The sequence below is a fragment of the Bos grunniens genome, chromosome 27, assembly GCF_055505025.1.
Source record: "Bos grunniens cultivar Pamir isolate PY7600 chromosome 27, Bosgru_T2T1.0, whole genome shotgun sequence".
NCBI lineage: Eukaryota > Metazoa > Chordata > Mammalia > Artiodactyla > Bovidae > Bos > Bos grunniens.
In genome coordinates this window covers 41,586,852-41,602,748 of record NC_141191.1, presented here as the reverse complement: position 1 = coordinate 41,602,748, position 15,897 = coordinate 41,586,852, and the positions used below count along the sequence as shown (strand labels likewise).

Sequence of the window (15,897 nt, the reverse complement as noted above, 5' to 3'; positions counted from 1 at the left end):
AAATCCAACAAGTGAGAAAAGATTAAGTAAATGATGACAGAGTACAAAAGAATCTTAACTAGTCACCATGAAGCCTATTTAGTGATTCGGCGTAATGCTTGGATTCATTATGTGAAAAACTGGAATTTACTATGTTATTAACATTATGATGCCAATTCAGTAAAATTTTGCATATGAAAAAAGAGTAGAGCAATATAAAGAAAAACACCAAATATTTTTTCCTGGGTTCGAGATTTCTTGGGTGAATTTTCTTCAGTTATGGTGATTGTGTGTGTGTGTGTGTGTGTGCTGTGCTTAGTCACTCAGTCATGTCCAACTCTTTGCGACCTCATGGACTGTAGCCTGCCAGGCTCCTCTGTCAATGGGGATTCTCCGAACAAGAATACTGGAGTGGGTTGCCATGCCCTTCTCCAGGGGATCTTCTCAACCCAGGGATCAAACACATGTCTCCCACATTGAGGATGGATTCTTTACCATCTGAGCCACCAGGGTGATCATAACTTGTATGAAAAATGAACAAATTTGAAATGTAATACATAAACACACACACACACATACACATACCTGCTCTGTGTAACTCATTGAACGTGGCAAAGATCAAACAAGACAATATGAATAAACTGGATAAACTGTTAAGACAATTCAAGGCTTCTCTGGTGGCTCAGTGGTGACGAATTTGCCTGCCAATACAAGAGACTCACATTCGAGCCCTCATCCAGGGAGATCCCACAGGCCTCGGAGCAGCTAAGCCCACGAGTGACAATTATCGAGCCTGTGCTCCAGAGCCCGGGAATGGCAACTACGAGCCCAGGCGCCACAACCACTGAAAGCTGCTGTGAACTAGAGCCTGTGCTCTGCAACGAGAGCCGCCACCGCAGAGAGAAGCCCGCAGATCCCAGCTAGAGAATAGCCCCCACTCGCTGTAACCAGAGAAAAGCCTACGCAGCAGTGAAAACCCAGCACAACCAAAAATACATACATAGACAGATAAAATATATAAAAACAAACTAGGGAAAACGAATGTCTGAAAGAAAAACAAATGACAATTGGAATACTCATATTAAAAAGTCAGGCCGGCCTAGTTAGGAGCAGAGCTCTTGTATTCATTCTGAAAACCACGCTGGGATTCCGGGACAAGGAAGTTTAGTTACTCTTTGCATCTCTTTTCACCATCAGGACCAGAGATCTGCAAATGCTGGCCCCTGAGCCAAATCTTGACTGTCATTTTGTATGGCCTTTGAGCTAAGAAAGCTTTTTGCAATTTTAAGTGGTTCCCAAAACAAAATTAAAGAAAGATATTATTTCATGACACATGAAAATTATATGAAATTCGACTTACAATGTCCATAGTAATGCCTGTATTATTGGAAACACAGTAATGCCCATTTATTTACATATCCCCTCTGATCTGCGATCCTGATACAATAGCAGTGGGGAGCTGCTGCTGTAAAGAACCTGTGGCTCATGAAGCTTAAAATACTTACTATCTGGTCTTCTCCTCATCATTGATTTAGACCAGCTCAGTTCTCCAAATCTTGTCCTGGCCTCATGAGAGTTTTATTAATTTTTTCAATTGCTTTTAAATGGTTAGAAAGGCTATAAAGCACATAAGTAAGTGTTAGTCACTCAGTCGTGTCCGACTCTTTGTGACCCCAAGGAATGTAGCCCAATGGGCTGCTCTATCCATGGAATTCTCCAGGCAATAATACTAGAGTGTGTAACCATTCCCTTCTCCAGGGGATATTCCCGATCCAGGGATCAAACTCAGGTCTCCTACATTGTAGGCACATACTTTATTGTCTGAGCCACCAGGGAAGCCCAGAAAGTCTGGATTTTCTTAATATTTAGATAAAAAAAAGGTTTTCAAAACATTAGGGATGGGAGAGCCATTGAATGGCCATGACACTGACCAGTGGCAATGTTTGTTGAAAACACATGTTCTTGCACCACTCTGTGGATGGCATAAGACCCGTATTGGGCACTGGGAGATGCAACTCTGATCTGTTTGAAGTGTGACCAGCTGGGCCTCTGCCCCTCACCTGCAATAATGAAGCCAGTTGCATGATTTCTGAGGCCCCTTCCAGGTCTATATTTCCTCAGTGATGCCTCGTTTTTTAAAAGTTGGTGGTTCTTCATGGCTTTATGAATGTGTCTCCTCCTTTTATGATCCTCCTGACTTTGGGGAAAGTAGCCCATCAGTTTTAAGGCCAAGAATCAGAACTTAAATGCCTACAAAACCCAGACAGTTCAACTAAACACGTTTGGTGGAATACTTTTGTGGACCTCAAAGACTTTGCATTTACTTGGTGGTCAGGCTTTTCTTGGTGGTCTTCTCATATCCCAGTCAGATAGGTTGATTGAAAAATCTCCCTTCAGGTAAGTAGAATCTCTAAGACATCTCCTTGTCTATAACTCCATGAGATACCAAATTACTGAATATGCAACTTCTAAAATTTCATTAAAAACACTTAAAATTTTTCTCTGCCTTTGAGAGCACCTAGTAATTTGAAGCTTACTGATGGTAGAGGGATAATTATAGACATGCCATTTATCTCTGAGATCCTCTGAAACTGAAGCAGTTAAATATGCTAAATGTTTATGCAACCCCATGTCCCAGGTATCAAATTTTCCTCTCCTTCCAATGTGAGATATAGAATGAAAACACATCAAATTGATCTCATAACTGGAGAAATGCTTTGCTTGTTGTTCATTGTGCACTCTTTACCCTCTAAGCCACCAGGGAAGCTCATTTTCATGTGGTAATACCAAAACAGGAATAAACCAGTATGTTTTTGAAATGAAAAGGGAAAGAAGAGGTGAACAGATTTGAGCCAGGGGGTGGGCAAGCAGGGACTAGGCTCTTCTTTACTCCCTACTGCCGGCTGTCTGTCTGGGTTTGACCAGGGGACATGGGGTAGGATAATAGTAAGAGGACTACCATGCATTTGGGCTTCCCTGGTGGCTCAGTGGTAAAGAAACTGCCTGCAATGCAGGAGACCTGGGTTTGATCCCTGAGTTGGGGAGATCCCCTGGAGAAGGAAATGGCAACCCACTCCAGCATTCTTGCCTGGGAAATCCCCTGGGCAGAGGCGCCTGGTGGGCTACGGGCTATGGGGTCACAAAGAGTCGGACACGACTGAATGTGCACCATGCATCTGTTCACTTAGTCAATTAATAAACTAACAAACAGTGGCTGAGACGTGATATTGCTCAGGCACTAGTAAGTGCGAACTAGTGGGGGGTTTCCTTCGGTTAGCACTTGTGTCCCACTACAGGTGGTAGAAACCCCAAGAAGAAAGAATGGAGGGGCAGTGATAGGCAATCCCGAGCAGTCACTGGAGAAGGCAACGGCGCCCACTCCAGTGCTCTTGCCTGGAAAATCCCATGGACGAGGAGCCTGGTGGGCTGCAGTCCATGGGGTTGCTAAGATTTGCACACGACTGAGTGACTTCACTTTGACTTTTCACTTTCATGCACTGGAGAAGGAAATGGCAACCCACTCCAGTGTTCTTGCCTGGAGAATCCCAGGGACGGGGGAGCCTGGTGGGCTGCTGTCTCTGGGGTCACACAGAGTCGGACACGACTGAAGCGACTTAGCAGCAGCAGCAGCACAGCAGTCATTACTGCTCCATGGAGGCTATTTCTGGGTCTCTCTTCTGCTTCCCATCCCCTTGACCATCACTTTCAGTTTCACAATTGCAAGAGGGCTGCTTCACTTCCCAAACTGGGTCTGCTTTACAGACATTTTTCATGCATCCTCCACTAAGCACAATGCCCAGCTCACGCAAGGCATTCATTTACTGAGTAAATGAATACATGGTAATTCAGTGGAGACATCTGAAGTAGAGATGTGTGCAAAAGCAAAAGCTAAGTATTCCAAATGATTTAATGGCCAGCCATTGTCAGATGATCCGAGCTATTTATCTTTGCATTGTTGCTGGTTGTGTTCTCTGGAAGGAGACATAGAGATGCAGTTTATGGTGCAAGATACTGTCAGGAATTAGTACCTGTGAACAGAGAAGGCAATGGCACCCGACTCTGGTACTCTTGCCTGGAAAATCCCATGGACGGAGGAGCCTGGTAGGCTGCAGTCCATGGGGTCGAGAAGAGTCAGACACAACTGAACGACTTCACTTTCACTTTTCACTTTCATGCATTGGAGAAGGAAATGACAACCCACTCCAGTATTCTTGCTGAAAAATCCCATGGACAGAGGAGCCTGGTGGGCTATAGTCGGTAGGGTCACAAGGAGTCGGACACAACTGAGTGAGTACAAGAGAAAGTGGATGCTGCCTGGGTTTTAAAAGTGAAAGTGAATGTTGCTCAGTCCGACTCTTAGTCCATGGAATTCTCTAGGCCAGAATACTGGAGTGGGTAGCCTTTTCCATCTTCAGGGCATCTTCCCTACCCGGGGATCAAACCCAGGGCTCCTGATTGCAGGCAGATTCTTTACCAGCTGAGCCACCAGGGAAGCCCAAGAATACTGGAGTGGGTAGCCTATCCCTTCTCCAGTGGATCTTCTGACCCAGGAATCGAACTGGGGTCTCCTGCATTGCAGGCAGATTCTTTACCAATGAGCTATCAGATTTTAAAAGCACATCCTTTTTTTCCCCTGGAATTTAAGTCTTGTATCCGTCGTCTTCGTGTGGATAATCTGCAGTGCTTGCATTTAGGATCCTTTCCCTTTGCCTTTTGCTTCCAGGTGCCTTCCCGCGTGAGCGTCCTTGGCATACAGTCCCCTCACCTGGTGCAACCTTTCTGGTCACTGTCTTACTCTCAGATGACTGCATCTAATCAAGGATGAGCTGAATTTGTCTTGAGAAGTATTTGTTTGTAAATGAGAGATTCCTCATAAAGTAAATGCTTTCAGGATCCAGGGAGTAATTTAATAGTGGTGTGTTCTGGCCACCTTGGCATGAAGTGGGAGAAATATTTGGGAAAGAGAGGAGAGAGAGAGAGGTGGACTTACTTAAACTCAGTTATGCTATACTTATAGGAGATAAAAATACACGAAAAATCATAAGCGCATGGTCTGTTTTGCTTTTGAACAGTGCAAATACATTTCCTCTCCCACCAATCACACTTCTCTTAGCAGACAGCACTTGAGTGCCCTCAGAGGCACCCAAACATGTCCATGAAAGCACCACGAAGAGAGGAAAACCAAGTCATTTTGGGGTTGTCATTCCTAAATCAAAACTGTTATTGAAAAATTTCCTTCTAGTGAGAGTCTAGGAGCATTTCCCGCCTTGGTCGTGCCACATGGCTTGCAGGGATCTTAGTTCCCTGACCAGGGATTGAACCCTTGCTTCCTGCAGTAGAAGCCCAGAGTCCTAACCGCTGGACCGCCGGGGAAGTCGCAAGAGCCTAGACATTTTAAACAGGAATCTCTTGGATTATTTAATGAGATGATCTTGTTTTGGTTTTGTGTTTTAGGCTTTTTATTGTATGTTTTATGATGTTGTTATTGTTTGTATTATTGCTTTGGAAGATTCTGAATAATGGCTTGATTATTCTGGTAGGAAATCATCATCAAAAGCAGCTTACCCTTCTTAGAAATGTATGTTTGTGTTTTGCTTTGAGAAGGAATATTTAAACTTTCCACAAGTTTGTGGAGAAGACAGTTTACTTGCAGCCACCCAAGGCACCCTTCCACCTTTGTGACCGCCTCAGAGAGGATTGAAAACTGTTTGAATTCATCTCTCATGCAAACAAGATGGGCAGAACTGGTGCCTCCCTCTTTGAAGAATCTGCACTTTGAAAAATGATTGTTTTCTGACTATAAAAATAATGCAGCTTAATTTATTATGGAAACTGTGAAAAACAGAGAACAATGTATTATACAAAGTAAAAATCTCCTATACCCCTACTACCTAGAAAGAGCCACTGTTGATATTTTGGTGTATATCTGATGAGTATTTTAAAATTATCTAAATATGTATCTATAATTTATAGATAATAATATGTGCTATAGATGTAATTATTATAGATAATATGTATTATAATGTTCTCTATCTAAAATTGTATAGATAAGCATAGACAATCTCATTATTTGCTCTTTTCACTTGATTATTCAGAACACTACTATTCTGTTCTAGCATACTTTCCTGTGGTTGCAGAGAATGTTAACCTGTGGATGGATAAACTTTGTTTAAGCAGTTGCTATCATTGTACATTTGGTTGTTCTTAGTTTTTATAAATACTTTTGTATGAACACATTGCTGTTTAATCTTTGAGATGTCTTAGAATGCATTCCTAGAAGTGCAAGTGTTGCATCAAAGGTAGTCAGGTGTTTGAAAAAAATTTTTTACCAAATTCCCCTGGGTTGGGATACAGTTTTGAGGGCATGAGCCTGCTGTGTCCCCTTTTGCCTGGCAAAGCAATAAAGCTATTCTTTTTGCTTCATCCCAAACTCTGTCTCTGAGAGTCAATTCAGCACTGGTGTACAGAGGCCGAGTTTTTGGCATCAGTCTCTGAGAATTGTCAGCCCAACTTGAAGCATCCTATGACTTAGCCCTCTGTTCACAGCTTGTTAGACCAATGGACTCTTAACTCAAGCTGAGGCACTTGGATTTTCTCCTCCAGAGATTTAACATGGTATCCTAGGGATGTTAGGTAGTTGGAGCTCTGCTACTGGGATGGTCATGATCCACCAGCATCTGGAAGCCAGGAATACCTTTGTGCAGAGAAAGACTATTAAAAAAGATTGCACAGAGAGAATTGGAGATGAGCTGTGCTGTGTAATAAAGAATTCATCTGATCTTTATTCTAGGTTCCTTACGAGCTTCTAAAACTCCTGAGATTTCCTAAGTGGTGGAAATCTCTTTGTTATTCATAAGCCCCTTGGATCGCACTTGAATTTATACTAATGAAATGCTTCAAAGTCAGTCTTTAAATATAGCTTCAGGGTGGGGGCTGGCCAGCAGAAAGACCACCTACGTGATTAGAAAGTTTTTGAAAGTTTAGTCGCTCAGTCATATCCGACTCTTTGTGACCCCATGGACTGTAGCCTACTCGGCTCCTCCATCCATGGGATTTTCCAGGCAAGAATACTGGAGTGGGTTGCCATTTCCTTCTCCAGAGGATCTTCCTGACCCAGGGATCAAACCCAGATCTCCCACATCATATACAGATGCTTTACTGTCTGAGCCACCAGGGAAGTCAACCCTAAATACTCACTGGAAAGACTGATGCTGAAGCTGAAGCTCCAATACTTTGCCCACCTGATGTGAAAAGCTGACTCCTTAGAAAAGACCTTGATTCTGGGAAAGATTGAAGGCAGGAGAAGAGGGTGACAGAGGATAAGGTGGTTGGATGGTATCATCAACTCAAAGGACATGAGTTTGAGCAAGCTCTGGGAGATAGTGAAGGACAGGGAAGCCCGGCGTGCTGCAGTCCATGGGGTCGCAAAGAGTCAGACACGGCTTAGCGACTGAACGACAGGAGCATGATTGGAGGGTTGAGACTGTGGGCCAGTCCGACCTGTAGGAAGAGCAGAAGGGCTGGAGATGGAGCTCAGTCACAGGACTGATCATCTAATCGATACTGCTCCATAGTGAAACCCAGCCAGCACTTGGACTCGGGCGCTCAGTGGAGCATCCGGGTAGGTGAACACATTTATATGCCAGAGGAGTGGCATGTCCTGACTCCATGGGAAGAGGGCGTGGAAACTATGTGTTCAGAGCTCTCCCAAACCTTGGCTTTTATGTCTCTTCCTTTGACTTGTCCTGATCTGTATCCTTCACAATAAGACTGTGATCACAAGTATAGTGCTTCCTTAATTCTGTGAGTCAGCCTAGCAAATTATCAAGGCTGAGCGGTTTGTGGGAGGCCCTGGGCCCCCCTGGGGGTTCATACAGTAAAGAATCTGCCTGCAATGTGGGAGAGAGAACTGGGTTAAACCCCTGGGTTGGGAAGATCCCCTGGAGGAGGGCATGGCAACCCACTCCAGTATTCCTGCCTGGAGAATCCATGGACAGAGGAGCCTGGTGGGCTATATTTCATAGGGTCGCAAAGAACTGGACATGACTGAGCAGCACAGCACTGAATTGATAGCCAGCCATTCAGACGTGCAGGTAACGGTGGGGCCCAGATGTTCCGTGGGGATCGACATGAGGGTAGTCTTGTGGAGGCCTGAGGCTTTTCCTTTGGCTGCTGCTGCTGCTAAGTTGCTTCAGTCGTGTCCGACTCTGTGGGACCCCATAGACGGCAGCCCACCAGGCTCCCCTGTCCCTGGGATTCTCCAGGCAAGAACACTGGAGTGGTTTGCCATTTCCTTCTCTTTACCTTTGAGGTCTGTACTAATTCCAGAAAATTAGTGATGCGGAAAACATTCTCTGTTTACTGGTGCCAAATTGAATCTTAACGACAGAGTTTTGGGTAAAGTAGCAAGAATAGCTTTATCGCTTTGCCAGACAAAGGGGATAATGCCAGACAGTGGGATAACGTCCTCAAAACTGTATGTCCCTGGAGGGGGAACCGGGACCTGCCCCAGGGTCCCTGTTGTTTCTCGGTTGCTCCTCCCTTGTCTCCGAATCCCCCTCCCTTCTCCGATCAGCAAGTGTCTGAACCTGCCCTTTGGAACTCAGGTAAGGTGGTGGAGGCTGAAGCCTATTCCTGACAGACAAGAGATGGAAGACACAACAAGGCTTCTGTGCCCAGGAGCCCCACAGGGTCCTGCTTGGTTCCTTGGGTGCCAGGCTTTAATTGCGGTTTACCAGTTGGTGCCTGAATAAGCTCCAGAGTAATCAAGAGGAACCTCAGCTAGGATGTTCCCTCTTTCAGCACCTTCTGAAGGTTGGCTAGTTTTCCTGCCCTGGGTTTCCATGCGATTGGTTGGTACTTTTCTTTCTTTCTTTCTTTTTCAGTCTTGAAAAATGTTTATTTGTTGACATGTAGAAAAAAGATGAAACTACCAGAAATTGGTTCATAGAGTGAAGGGAGAAATGAAGCTTTTCCACCAGCTTAGCACAGACTGTGCTATACAACGGTCACAATCCTGACAGCGGAGTTTCTAACGCAGAAATGGAATCCAGTGCTACAGAGAAGCTCAGAGCACTTAGGACATTGAGAAGGCGGGTTTGTTTTCCCAGGCAGTAAATATATGCTCATCGAGCTGAAGACACAACAAGCATCACTGATCTGAACGGTTGCTGCTCTTGCTGCTGCTAAGTCACTTCAGTCATGTCCGACTCTGTCCGACGCCATAGACGGCAGCCCACCAGGCTCCCCCGTCCCTGGGATTCTCCAGGCAAGAACACTGGAGTGGGTTGCCATTTCCTTCTCCAATGCATGAAAGTGAAAAGTGAAAGTGAAGTTGCTCAGTCGTGTCCGACTCAGCGACCCCATGGACTGCAGCCCACCAGGCTCCTCCATCCATGGGATTTTCCAGGCAAGAGTACTGGAGTGGGGTGCCATTGCCTTCTCCGATCTGAATGGTTAGATCTGACCAAATAGATGATTCTTTGAAATCACAGTCTGACTGTGGAATAATGTAGATTTGAGGGGATGAAAGAAAGCTTACCCCAGAAATTAGCATGAAAGTGAAAGTTGCTCAGTCGTGTCTGACTCTTGCGACCCCAGGGACTATACAGTCCATGGAAGTCTTCAGGCCAGAATACTGAAGTGGGTAGCTGTTCCCTTCTCCAGGAGATTGAATCCAAGTCTCCCGCATTGCAGGCAGATTCTTTGCCAGCTGAACAAGGGAAGTCCAAATAAATCATGCAAAAAGGCTGGTAATTTTTTAATAGAATCCATGTTTTGTTTATACTGGCTGAAGTGCTACATAAATAATCTCTTACAAAAAGTTAAAATAGAACTTAGAAGGAACGGAACATGATGTATGAGACTCACTTTCTAATTCTTCTTAAACTTCATATAAATATTAACATTTTCCTTCTGTTTGCATCTGTGAGAAATTAGTTTCCACAGCAAACCCCTCCACCCCAATGGAGATTTTGAGGAAAGCCTGATTTTAGTACTCTCTGAAATGGTACAGCTTTAATCTGCCATGGCAGTTAGAATTTACAGGTCTCTAATTTTTCTCCAACTGAGTACTGTGACTTTGAAGTTTTGGTGGCTCCTTGCCTAAGTCCACCGTGTTATAAAACTTTGGGTTATAAAGGCAGGACAGGACCAGAGCGAGCTGCTGGTTCATTCCTTTTATGACCACAAACATAAGGAGAAATGAGGTATTTGGTGCAAGGTTATATTATTTATTACTGGCAAAGTCTGGGTTTGAATGATTTCATGTGTTCTGAGTCACTTTTCAGTGAAAAACCTGTTTCCTAAAGACTTAATTATTATTTTTTCAGGGCTGTAAAGGAATGTAAATGTTTCCATTACACATTTTTAAAAAATGGATGTGGCCGGAAGTTGATCCTGAATCTCCCCAGGGAAGCAGGTTCCCTGTGACACTATCTGACCCTCACCAGCTTTTGGGGCCTGGTGTTCAGGTCAGTCTTCACTGACTTAAATACGTAAGCCCTCCATAGGACTTGAATCCAACCTTTCCCCATGACTTTGCTTGTTTGGGTGAGATTATTTCATGGGGAATCTTTGCAAAAATTCTTTTTCACTGAGTGAGTGTCTGTTTCATTCTGTCTTCTGTCTGGCTCCCCTGAAAGGCAGCAGACTGAGTGATTTTTCAAGTGTCATGAGCTGAGGTTTAATTTACGTGGAGTAAGATTCACCCTTTTACAGTAAAATGCACACTTTAACAAATTTTGATAAAAACACAGTTTTGTAATCCCACAGCAGTCAAGTCATAGAATATTTTCATCACCCCAATGTTCCCTTGAGCCCTTTTTAGTTAATTCCCTCTTCCCACCCCCATTTTCAGATAAAGGAAACAGAGGTTACTACCAGTGTTGCGAAAGGAATAAAGATACGGTTCAGAAATTAAGAAGTAGCTAAGGTGTGCATTATTTAAAAGTTTAATAATTTGAAATACACAATTTATAAACTCCTGTCTTTAGGTTGTAAAGGTTTCTTTCTCTTTAAAAAAAAATCTTATTGGAGTAGAGTTGATTTACAATGTTGTATTCGTTTCCGCTGTACAGCAAAGTGAATCAGTTATGCATATACATGTGTCCATTCTTTTTAAGATTCTTTTCCCATATAGGTCATTACAGAGTACTGAGTAGAGTTCCCCGTGTGTAAAGTTTTCTGTATTTCTTTCTTGTTTGCTGTCTCTTATGGTTGTCTATTTCCTTAAGTGATTTGCAATTTTCAAAATTGAACTATAGGTGATGTAGACTCTCATGTTAGTTTTAGGCAATCTGCACAATGAGCTGACATTTACACACACTATGAAATGATCGCCATGAGGAGTCTGGTGACCGTCTGTCCCTGTATGAGATATTACAGTACTATTGACCATATTCCTTGGCTGTATATTGTACATTATTTACTTATTACGTATATTTACTCTTATTACGTAACTGGGGACTGACACCTCAATCCCCATCACTATGTCACCCCCACCACTGTCGTTTCGCTTCTCACTGCGAGCTTATCTTTATTTTGAGCTACAAGTGTGTGAGCTGCAGTGAGTTGGACACATCTCTTCAAAATGGTTTTGTTGCTTCTGTTTGTGGGTTTGTTTACTTCAGGGGTTTCGTCAGTTTCAGACCAGTGTTAATTTCTTTGCCTGAAATTCCAGCCCAGCGAAAGAAGTATAAAATCATTCTTCTAATTCTGGGTACTGATTACCTTTCACTGTATAATGAGCTATCCCCAGAACTATAACAAAGACAACAATTTATTATTATTATCTTTCACATATGACTGGAGCAAGCCTGGGTTTTCACTTTTTTTTTCCCCCAGGAATCTTTCTTTTTTTTTCCCATCCAGAAGGCAAGTTTCCTCGACGCTTTGCCTTCTCTGGGCACAGAATCCCGCTAGTTTCTATTTTGTGGACTGCATTCCTGGTTTCTGGGTTCCTGGATGCACCCTACTTCTTTTTTACTTTTTTAGTTTATTTCGGCCACACTTTGTGGCTTTCTGGATCTTAGTTTCCCAGCCAGGGATAGAATCCAGGCCAGAGCAGTGAACGCGTACAAGTGTCAAGTCCTAACCATTGGACTGCCAGGGAGTTCCCTGGACACATACCATTTCTAGCATCAGTCTTCCCCTCCTGAGCTCCATTCAGGCCAGTAAAATCTCCTAGAGCTTATATTTGGGTCCAACACTGAAGCTGCACAGATCAGATTGAGACTGAGACCCATTGTCCTTTGAGATCATACACCTGGTCTCAGGACTTAGTGAAGCTCAGGTTCTTTATATCTCACCACAGACAGAATTTAGTGAGAGACGAAGCGATAGGTAAGAAGTGGATTTATTTAGAGAGACACGCATTCCACAGACAGAATGTGGTGTTTCTCAAAAGATGAGAGTAGCTTTGGGAGAAACACTCTCCACAAATGGTGTGTGGGCCATCTCAGAGGCAAGAGACCCCCACATATGGCGTGGTTAGTTTTCGTGGACTGGGTAATTTCATAGGCTAAAGTGTGGGAGGAGTATGCCAATTGTTTTGGAGGAAGGGCAGAGATTTCCAGGAACGGGGCCACTGCCCACTCTGTGTCCTTTTATGGTCAGCCTCAGGACTGCCATGGCGCCTGCGGGTGTACCATTTAGCCACCGTGCTACATTGAACATGTATGAGGCTCACAGTCCATGGGAAGTCACGTCTTCCGCCATCTTGGACCTAGTTGGTTCTCAGTGGTTTTTGCTCTTTTTCCTCACCCTGATGTCATTCTTTTCAAGGTTGTGCCCAGCCCTCTTCTCTCTTGTTTCAATACGACTCTGGGCTGCTGGAGTGTCTGGTTGAGCTATTTCTCACCCATGTCTTGAGCTTTTACAGTTTTGTTTCCAAACCAAATGTGGGTATGCACACTTGAGCAGAAAAGCTAATCTACTGATGCTGGGTCGAAGTGAAGGAAAGTGCAACACTTACCGCAGGGCACCGGACAAAGAGTCCGGGTGACTACAGTTTAAAACCCCCAAGTTCCCCAGTGGTTTTTTGGAACAGTTTTTAAAGGAAAACGTGAGGGGAGGGCTTCAGGGTCTGTGAAGCCCTGTTCCTCTGATGGGTTGGTGAGGAGGTAACAGGGTGATCTGGGAATCTCAGTTGTTAGCCTTCTGGTTCCAGGCTTCGGGGGTCACGTGCTTGTGCTCAGCCTGAAGTCACCCTCCTCCACCTGGATGGGGGCCTTCGCTCCAGCAGAAGGACTCAGAGATCTGTGTCAGACTGTGTGTGTGTGTCCCTGGAGGAGGAGCTAGGACGCTGCCTTATCACTGCGCTGTTTCTGCCTGTCTGCTTTCCCTCTCTTTCTGCATGCCCTCGCTCCTTTAATTAGCAACTGTTTGAATCTGCTCTTTGGAATGCAGGTAAGGTCTAGGAGGCCGAAACCTTTTTCTTACCAGCAGGAAATGGGGGACGTGGAAAGGCTTTTGTGCTGGGGCAGGCCTCACAGGGTCCTGCTCAGTTTCAGCCTGTAATGGGAAAGTGGTTCATGTCAATCAACCAGTTAGCAAGACATCCCTGGTAAGTTTACTTCAGTGGGGGGGTCTTATGTTTTAAATGGCTTTTCTCAATTTTTCAAACATCTTACCTTTTCTTTCATATTTATTTGATTATCAGTATCAAATAATGTGCTGTCTTCGCTTTTTTTTTTTTAACTTGTCTCTGGTGGGCTGCCATCTATGGGGTCGCACAGAGTCGGACATGACTGGAGCGACTTAGCAGCCGCAGTAGCAGCAGCAGCTGGGTTGATAAACAATTCTGGCTGATTAGTGACAGACAATTTTAATTTCTTCCCACTTTCATTTAGACTGAAAAAAGTTAGATCTAATGTTGTGTTACTTTACCTTATTTTAGAGATTATGCCTGTTTGTTCGGGACTCTGAATCCTTCCGTTTGCTTCTTTCCTTCCTGCCTGCTTATGCTAAGACCGATGTTGCCCCAGTAAGATGTGTTCCTGCAGGATTACTGCTGAAGCTAATCTGTGCTCTATCATTACTTACTCTTCAGCCTAGTCTGCGTTCAGTCTGATTTACAACCCTCTGCATTCTGTTGTTGCATCTTCATGATGCCTGCAGATGCTTTTATGATTTTAGTCTATGAGACATTGTAGACTCATTTTTTACTTACCTCTTAGCATTCCCATAAGATTGTCATTCTGCAGAATGAAACTCAAGTCTTTGCTTAATTCCAGCTGTCAGTTTGGAACCAGGGAAAAAGCACATTACTGAGAGAGAATTAGAACCACTGGCCTAGAGTTAAGGTCCCTTAGTTAGTGGAAAAGTCACCACCACAGTTTTTTAATGGGTAGCAGTTGCAAGTTGCATCACAGACCATTTATATTTCCATCCTGTGTTGCATGTAAAAAAAAACGGAAGCAAAATTGGCAGGAAGCTACGGATCCACATTAAAGGCTTGTTGGCAAAAGGCCACCCCTGCCCCCGACCCGGAATAGTTAGCACTGCTATTCTGGGGCTACTTTTCCTCTCTGTACAGAGGGTGCCATGTTTTCCAAATATAACACAGGATACACTGGCCTGTAGACTCGCAGTTTTGAGAACAAGGAGAAAACATTGTCAGAGAATTCCAGGTCATGAGGCCTCTTGTTTTTTTTTTTTTAATAAAATTAATTAATTAATTAATTTTATTAAAAAAATTTTTTTTATTTTTAAACTTTACAAAATTGTATTAGTCTTGCCAAATATCAAAATGAATCCGCCACAGGTATACCTGTGTTCCCCATCCTGAACCCTCCTCCCTCCTCCCTCCCCATACCATCCCTCTGGGTCATCCCAGTGCACCAGCTCCAAGCATCCAGTATTGTGCATTGAACCTGGACTGGCAACTCGTTTCATACATGATATTATACATGTTTCAATGCCGTTCTTCCAAATCTTCCTACCCTCTCCAACAGAGTCCATAAGACTGTTCTATACATCAGTGTCTCTTTTGCTGTCTCGTATACAGGGTTATTGTTACCATCTTTCTAAATTCCATACATATGCGTTAGTATACTGTATTGGTGTTTTTCCTTCTGGCTTACTTCACTCTGTATAATAGGCTCCAGTTTCATCCACCTCATTAGAACTGATTCAAATGTATTCTTTTTAATGGCTGAGTAATACTCCATTGTGTATATGTACCACAGCTTTCTTCTCCATTCATCTGCTGATGGGCATCTAGGTTGCTTCCATGTCGTGGCTATTATAAACAGTGCTGCGATGAAAATTGGGGTACACGTGTCTCTTTCAATTCTGGTTCCCTCAGTGTGTATGCCCAGCAGTGGGATTGCTGGATCATAAGGCAGTTCTATTTCCAGTTTTTTAAGGAATCTCCACACTGTTCTCCATAGTGGCTGTACTAGTTTGCATTGCCACCAACAGCGTAAGAGGGTTCCCTTTTCTCCACACCCTCTCCAGCATTTATTATTTGTAGACTTTTGGATCATAGCCATTTTGACTGGCGTGAAATGGTACCTCATTGTGGTTTTGATTTGCATTTCTCTGATAATGAGTGATGTTGAGCATCTTTTCATGTGTTTGTTAGCCATCTGTATGTCTTCTTTGGAGAAATGTCTATTTAGTTCTTTGGCCCATTTTTTGATTGGGTCATTTATTTTTCTGGAATTGAGCTGTAGGAGTTGCTTGTATATTTTTGAGATTAGTTGTTTGTCAGTTGCTTCATTTGCTACTATTTTCTCCCATTCTGAACATGAGGCCTCTTGTTTTGCTTTGCTTCACTGGTTCTTTTAGAGAATTTGAGATGCAGTCCACCAGATGGTAGCAGACGTCAGTTTTTTATCCATTGAGGCTGTAAGAACCAAGGATCCAAGTGACAGGAAAGGAGCGGATTGGCAGTAGCACTGGTGACGCACTCGC

General features: G+C 43.7%; 1 long non-coding RNA gene across 10 annotated transcripts in view; it reads left to right on the top strand.

The window, feature by feature from the left end:
• LOC147343869 (uncharacterized) overlaps positions 1-15,897 on the top strand; it is a 152,119-nt gene that overhangs the window by 38,538 nt on the left and 97,684 nt on the right. Inside the window, exon 3 of one of the 10 annotated variants that reach the window (XR_015156358.1) lies at positions 4,703-6,409. The exons of the other annotated variants lie outside the window; for them this stretch is intronic. This is a non-coding gene — a long non-coding RNA (uncharacterized LOC147343869). Of the gene's footprint in view, positions 1-4,702; positions 6,410-15,897 lie in introns of those variants that run through there. 10 annotated transcript variants of the gene reach the window in all.